The sequence below is a fragment of the Felis catus genome, chromosome E2, assembly GCF_018350175.1.
Source record: "Felis catus isolate Fca126 chromosome E2, F.catus_Fca126_mat1.0, whole genome shotgun sequence".
Taxonomy (NCBI): Eukaryota; Metazoa; Chordata; class Mammalia; order Carnivora; family Felidae; genus Felis; species Felis catus.
In genome coordinates this window covers 60,884,519-60,891,304 of record NC_058382.1, presented here as the reverse complement: position 1 = coordinate 60,891,304, position 6,786 = coordinate 60,884,519, and the positions used below count along the sequence as shown (strand labels likewise).

At 61.8% G+C, this 6,786-nt stretch overlaps 1 long non-coding RNA gene across 1 annotated transcript; it reads right to left on the bottom strand.

Annotated features, from left to right (window-relative positions):
- Positions 1–361: 361 nt before the first annotated feature.
- LOC123382301 lies at positions 362–3,649 on the bottom strand. The gene is made up of 3 exons (XR_006590491.1): positions 2,792–3,649; positions 1,536–1,705; positions 362–903 (listed from the first exon to the last, which is right to left on the bottom strand). It is a non-coding gene; the product is annotated as an uncharacterized LOC123382301 (long non-coding RNA).
- Between the last annotated feature and the right edge of the window lie 3,137 nt (positions 3,650–6,786).

Sequence of the window (6,786 nt, the reverse complement as noted above, 5' to 3'; positions counted from 1 at the left end):
GTCTTGATATTTCCATTTTTGTCTCTTTTATTGACTTCATTTTCATGGCTCTCAGGGAGTGTTTTCTGTGGTCGCTCACATCTTTCTGCTGCCCCGGCCCCTTGACCGGGCTGCGGGATGAAGACCCGGCGCCCCCTTCTCCAGCCTCGTGGGCCCCGTCTTCTCCCCGGTGCCCCTCCCCCCCAGGTCCCTCCCACAGGGCCACACCCTCCAGGTCCAGGGCCCTGGACGTGCAGGTGCACACCCCTCGCCCCGGTCTCGAGCTCCCAGCAGAGCCCCAGGGAGGAATCGGTCTCAGCAAGCCTTAACTGCAGCCGCTGAGGGACCGCGGGGGGGGGGGGGGGGGGCGGGGGGAGGGGGGCCGGGCCCGTCACAGGTGAGGGACGGGCACTCCGAGCTCCTTCCCCTCGGCTGCCTCCATGGATGTGGGGGAGACGTGATTATCTCCCCTTCGCAGACGAGGAAGCCGAGGTTCTGAGGGGTTATCAGTCGCCGCCACCTTGCTCCCCGCTGCTGACTCGTGGCAGAGAGGGACTGCCGAGGGGCCGGGCCTGCAAGATGCGTCTGTGCAGGGCACAGAGCCGGCAGGGAGGAAAGACCCGCCACCGGCTGCTGGCCTCCTGGCTCCGTCCGTCCTCTGAGGGGCAGGGTGGTCAGATCCCCGTTGCGACCGTTAGCCAGAGTGTGTGACACGGGGGGCCGAGGGGCCGGGCCTCCCCCGAGAGCCTGGCTGAGTGTCATCAGTGCCCCTGTACTGGGTGGAATAGCATCTCTCCAAAAAATATGTCCCCATCCTGATCCCAGATGTGGGTCATAAATGTGACCGTGTTCAAAAAGAGGTCTTTGCAGATGTGATTAAAGAACCTCAAAGTGACACCAGCCTCAATCCAATGACTAAAGTCTCTGTAAGAGAAAGATGCAGACACAGGGGAGAGGCCATGTGAGGACAGAGGCGGAGGTGGAAGGACACAGCCACAAACCCAGCGACGCCTGGGCCCCCGGGGGGTGGACGAGGCTGGAAGGACCCTCCCCTGGAGCTTCTGGAGGGGTGCGTCCCCTCCTGGATCTCAGACTCCAGCCTCCAGAACTGGGAGGAAAGAGATCTCTGTTGTCGAGGTGCCCACCTGCGGCCACCTGTTAGGGCAGCTCTGGGCACTCACACCGTCCCCACGTGGCTGAGACCCCGTCCCTGCCCACCCCAAGTCTATAGCAGCAAGCCTGGTGCCTGCTCCCACAAAGGTGCTCGGCAAACATTAGTTGAACGAGCAGATTAACCCAAGCGGAGGGCTCAGGCCTGAGCACCAGGCTGTGCATGGGGAGTGTGGGTGTGTAGGAGCTGGGCTGCCCCTGCGCCCCCTGCAGCCCCGCATCTCCCAGCCCCTTGTGGTTAGGAGGGCACATACCCCCTGGGGTCCAGCTCCTCTCTGGAGGTGCTGAGTCTGTGGCTCTGGGAGGTCTGAGCAGGGTGGGGGCGGGGGTGGGGGCTCCACTCACACTGACGTTTGCACGAGCAGGAAAAAGTCTTGCCGACTGACCTGCTCCGGCGGCAAGCCCGGCCCACCCAGACCAACACGGTGGTGGCCCCCACGGACCGAGGGACTTAGGTGGCCTGTGTTTGCAGGTCACGGCACGAGCCGGTGCTTATGAAGAGTGCGATCACCAGAGGCCACTGCAGCAGGGGGGGTTAGACGTGGCTTTGGATGTTCTAAAAAGAGGAAATCAGAGAATCCGTGTGCTGTTTGGGATATGTTATTTTCTAGAATTCGTGCTAAAGAACAGAAAGGCTGGCAGCTGGTGCGGACCAGTGTGGTTTCTGTCACTAAAGAGAAGGGTCAAAGCCGGAGGCGATGCTGAGGCTCGGTTAAGCCATTGTTCCCACCAGCCACCGCTCCCAGTGGGGGGGCCTCCGATGACTGCCATGGGGGGAGAAGAGAAGCCCCTGGGCTGGGGAGGGACGCCTGGGAGATGGGCCAGACCAAGGTGTCCCTGGGACCAGGGGCATTCCCACATTAAGCCCCTCCCTGCCCAGGGATCTGGGGGTGCCGCCCCTCCCCTGCACACGGCTCCCAGGTTCCACACCAGCAGGGCCCTGGCCCCTGGGGGCCAGGACTAAAGGCTCAGCGGAGGTGGGAGCTGGACAAGCCCAAGGACAGCCAGGCCCCTCAGGCCGGTGACGGCAAGGCATGACGCAGACCCCCACGGTCCACCAGGCACCTCCAGGACAGAGGACGGTCCCCAGGGCTGCCCACCCCACACAGCACACGGGAGCCACTGTTTGCAAGCCAGAGACGCTGAGGTCCAAGACCTGGAGAGATGGGGTCAGCCGGGACACGGCAGGGCCAGCGGGGGCGGCCCTCGTGCCCCCATGTGAAGGCCAGGCCCCTCCAAGGTAGAGGCCATTAGGCGCCACACGCAAAGCCCTGGTTAGTAACAGAAATAAAAGGCCGTGTGCTCCCTGGTAGCGTCCTCGCCGGGGGCCAGGTGTTCAGTTCGGGTCTGTCCAAACTGCTCTTACAGCTCCCCCACCCCATGTCCGCCTAGACCAGCCCCTCTTCCTTCCTGTCCCCCCCCGAAATGTCCCCCACCCGAGACGGCCCCCTCCCTCCAGCCAGGGTGCAGACTCCAGCCTCCAGGTGAATCTCGTGGGATTTGGGGTTTCCTGTTCTTCTAGCTGACCATAAGCTTCCCATGCCCTCAGTCCCAGGAGCCAAACCACACTTCCTCCGCCCTGGGCTAGAGCGGACACCACGGCAGACAGGCCCGCGCCCCAGGCCCCGGACCCCAGGCTCACCTCGGGTCCGCGGGCCCGATGATTGTGGAGAACCGCTCTGTCTCCTGGGCCACAGCCCAGACCAGGTCCCTGAGGCCACTCCCCTGGGCCAGCCAGACCCCAGCCAGCTGCAGAGCTGCAAACGAAGACATTTCTGTTGTTGCCAGCGGCAGGTTTGCGGTCCTTTGTCATGAGCCTCAGGGCACTCATCCAGTGCGCTGGACCGCCCTCTTAGCACCCTGGGCTCGGACACCTGGGCCCAGGCTGGGCTGTGACGAGGAAGACCCAGGGCTCGGGGCAGGGGAGATGGCAGCAAGGGTCACCTGGTCTCCCCCTGAGCCCCACCCCACAGGAAGGGGGTCCCATGCCAGTTTGTAGAAGCGAAGGGTACGTGACTTCCGGAAGGACAAGAAACGCCGACCAGCAAAGATTCCTCAGCTAGGACACAAAAAACATTTGCTGTGGGAGAAAAAGTAAAAAATAGGACTTCATCAAAAGTAACACCGTCTGCTCTTCCCGAGACTCCGTTAACGAAACGAAACAGCAAGACACAGAGAAAATACGCACAGTACGTACATGTGACTCTTTGCGTTGACAATTCATAAGGAATTCTTGGCTCTGCAACAAAAGTACAGACACCCAACGAAATGTGGCCCAAACATTAGACACTTGGGTGAAAGAAGACAGACAGATGGCCAACGACCACGTGAAAAGATGCTCGACATCCCTAGTCGGAGAAATACCAATTCATTGCTTATCGCTGCACATCAACTAGAAAGACTCAAATTAAAAAGAGAAAAGAAAAACCTGGGGCACCTGAGTGGCTCAAACGATTGAATGTGTGACTCTTGATGTCGGCTCAGGTCATGATCTCACGGTTCCTGGGATCGAGCCCCAAGTCCGGCCGGTGCTGACAGCGCGGAGCCTGCCTGGGAATCTCTCCCTCTCTCCGCCCCCCCCCTTCTCAAAATAAAACTTAAAAAAACAAAAACAAAAATGTCTTGTTAAAATCCAAAAAAACAAAAAACCTGACTATCAGATGTTAGCAAGGAAGTGGAACTCGTGGGGACGTAAAATCAGGGCAAGTACCTGAGAAGACAGTTGGGAAATTTCTCATGAAAGTGAACGTACTTGCCATGTGACCGGCGCTTGTGCTCGGGGGCACCTCTCCGAAGGAAGGGAAGACCAGCGGTCTTGCGCACAGACGTCTGCGGTAGCTCAGCCTGTGATAGCGAAACACCGGGAAGAACCCGGCGTCCACAGGTACAGGTGCTCGCGTGCCCGGAGGACGGCGTGGGGACTCAGGGCACGAGCACGTCCCCGGAGCGTCGTGCCGCCGCGCAGAAGCCGGGCGCAGAACGTGTGTACCAAGTGACCCTGCCGCTGTGCGGAAGGGCCAACACCGTGAAACTCACTTCGTTAGGATAGCGGTCCGGTGGGTGCTTGAACTGGGGGCGGGGAGAAGCGATTTTAGGGGGGTACAAAGCGACGGAAGCGTCCTCTGCCTCGTGTGCAAAGTGGGCGTGTCGGTCCCCACGCCTTGCGCCTCGTGCGTGCGTACGTGCCGCCGTCTGCGAGCTGGCGTTAACAAGGCCCGGGCAGGCGGGAGGAGGCCGACGCTGCTGCGCGCGATGGCCCCGGGCGGCCCCGGCCCTGCGGCGTCCGGCCAACCACAGGCGTTTGCTTCTTGCTCACGTTACTTGTCGGCGGTGACAGGTTGGCTGTGGTCGCTCTCGTTCCCGCTCACAGAACGAGGCCCTTGACGCCTCCAGAAGCTGCCGCTCTGTCCCCACACGTTGCACGGGCCACGATGCCAGGGGACCCCGCCCGACGCTGGAGGAAATACTGCCTCTCCAGAAAGCAGGGGCGGGGTGTACCCTTGCCGTAGGGAAGGGCAGGGAGTGCGTCATTGCAGAGGCATCGCCGGCCCCTGGGGAAGCCAGCAAAGGGACCCCAGGGCCCTGAGCTGGGGCTGGGAGGTCGGGTGATACAGGCGGTCCAGGGGGAGGAAGCATCCCCTGAGCCAAGCCAAGAGGATGGATGCCAGCGGGCGGTGACAATCGCCACCCTCACCGAGCCTGACCGGCCCCAGCCTGCACGAGGCACATTTTCACTCCCCAGATCCTCACATGGCCCCGTGGAGTGGAGGAGCGGGAGGTGTAGACAGGTCATGGGACCTGCCCAAAGGTGTGCAGAGAATGGAAAGTGACCCGGCAGCGGGGTTCCTGTTCCACAGCCAGTCCCTGGGGTGTGGACAGCAAGGGTGAGCCTGGGGCTCCCTGGGGGCAGCACGCCAAATTGCCAGGACTCACCGGGACGCACCGGGGCACATGACAGCCAGCCACAGGCAGCCTAGCCTCTGCCAGCCAAGCGAGTGGCCAGGCCAGCTGGCCGTGTGGGGTTGGTGGGGGGGGGGGTGGCGGCGGGAGAAGGTGGGGGTTGGGCACCGCTTCCCACCTGTCTCCTCCCTCAGGTGGCACCAGTTTTTGGCGCCAGATCTTCACAGCCAGGATGCAAGGGTCCAGGGCTGTGGGATGGGCTCGGTCCAGGTGCAGGGAGCCTTGCCAGGCGGGGAGTCTGCCACGCACAGAGAGCCCAGCGGGGGCACAAGGCCAGCGGGCTGGCAGAGGGCCCTGTCCCTTCTCCCTCGGCACTGTCCCTGGGGCCCTGTCTCTCCCTGGCACTGTCCCTTCTCCCCCAGACCGCCTGCCTGCTCCGAGGCCCTCTTCTGCCCTCCGACAACTTTGAAAGGCGCAGCACCGGGTCCCCGATCTCTTCCCGTTCATTTGCGCCTGCTCCCCCAGCCGCTTCCGATACGCCTCCTCTCTGGCCACCAGCTCAGAGCTTTGCTCCGCGGGCCCATCTCGCCCGAAGGTGCCCATCTCCAGCCAGCAGAGGGTGCAGAGTGAGCTCCCCTCCACACCGCTCCACCTGCCGCTCTACCTTAATGGGGTCCAGGCCAGCCTCTTCCCTCCCTGGCCCCACCGGCTCTCCTCCCATCCTCCCCTGACACCGCCCGGTCCCAGCCTCAACAGTGACTCCCCCCCGAGAGGCCCAGGGGCCCTGCATGCCCTCTGACCCCCCGCGTACAGCCCTTGCTCCCTGCGCTCCAACCCCGCTGGCCTGGAGCACGCAGCCCGTGTGCCACTGAGACGGGTGGCCGCGTCCGGCAGGGAAGGGGCCGTCCTGACCCCGGGCCGTCCACCATTGAGGAGAGAGGTGCCCAGTCTGAGGGTCACTGGATTGGAAAACTAAAAGGTTTTCTTTTACTTTCATTTGTGTCTTCTTGGATGCACTTTTATTTCTGTAAAGCCAAGTTGCTGACCTACATAAATCTACTCCTGCCTGAAAATCTCTTTTTTTTAACCTTTATTTACTTACTTGGAGAGAGGCAGAGAAGAGTCCCAAGCAGGCTCTGCACCGTCAGTGCAGAGCCTGACCTGGGGCTCGATCCCACGACCGTGAGATCATGACCTGAGCCCAAACCAAGAGTCGGATGCTCAGCGGACTGAGCCCCCGGGCGCCCCTCCTGAAGTTCCTTGCGAGGCACGTCTGCTGGGGATGCATGCCCTCCGTTGTGGTTTGAAGACCCGTTTCCCCAGCTTGAAGGTAATTGCAATGACGTCCGGGTTGGTGGTGTTCAATTCTCACTGTTTCCTTGCCACACGGCTCCTGACAGGGACCCCGTGTGGCGCTCACCCCGTTCCTCTGCGGGTGACACCCCTCCGGCCCCTCGCAGGACGCTGGCTCTCTCTTGTTTTCTGCACTTTGGATGTAAGACGTGTGCACGTGGGGGGGGGGGGTTCGTGGGGGATCCTTGTCCTTGTCCTGCTTGGTCTTCTCCGAGCTTCTAGGGGCTGTGGTTTGCTCTCTGCCATTAATTTGGCGAAGTCCTTGGCCATAACTCCGTCCCAAGTTTCTTCCCGGTTCTCTGGCTTTTCCTTCCTGCGTCTGAGGCCTGCGTGCGTGTGTCCTTCTGCCTCTGCTGTGTGGCTCCTGGACGCTCTCTGTTCCCT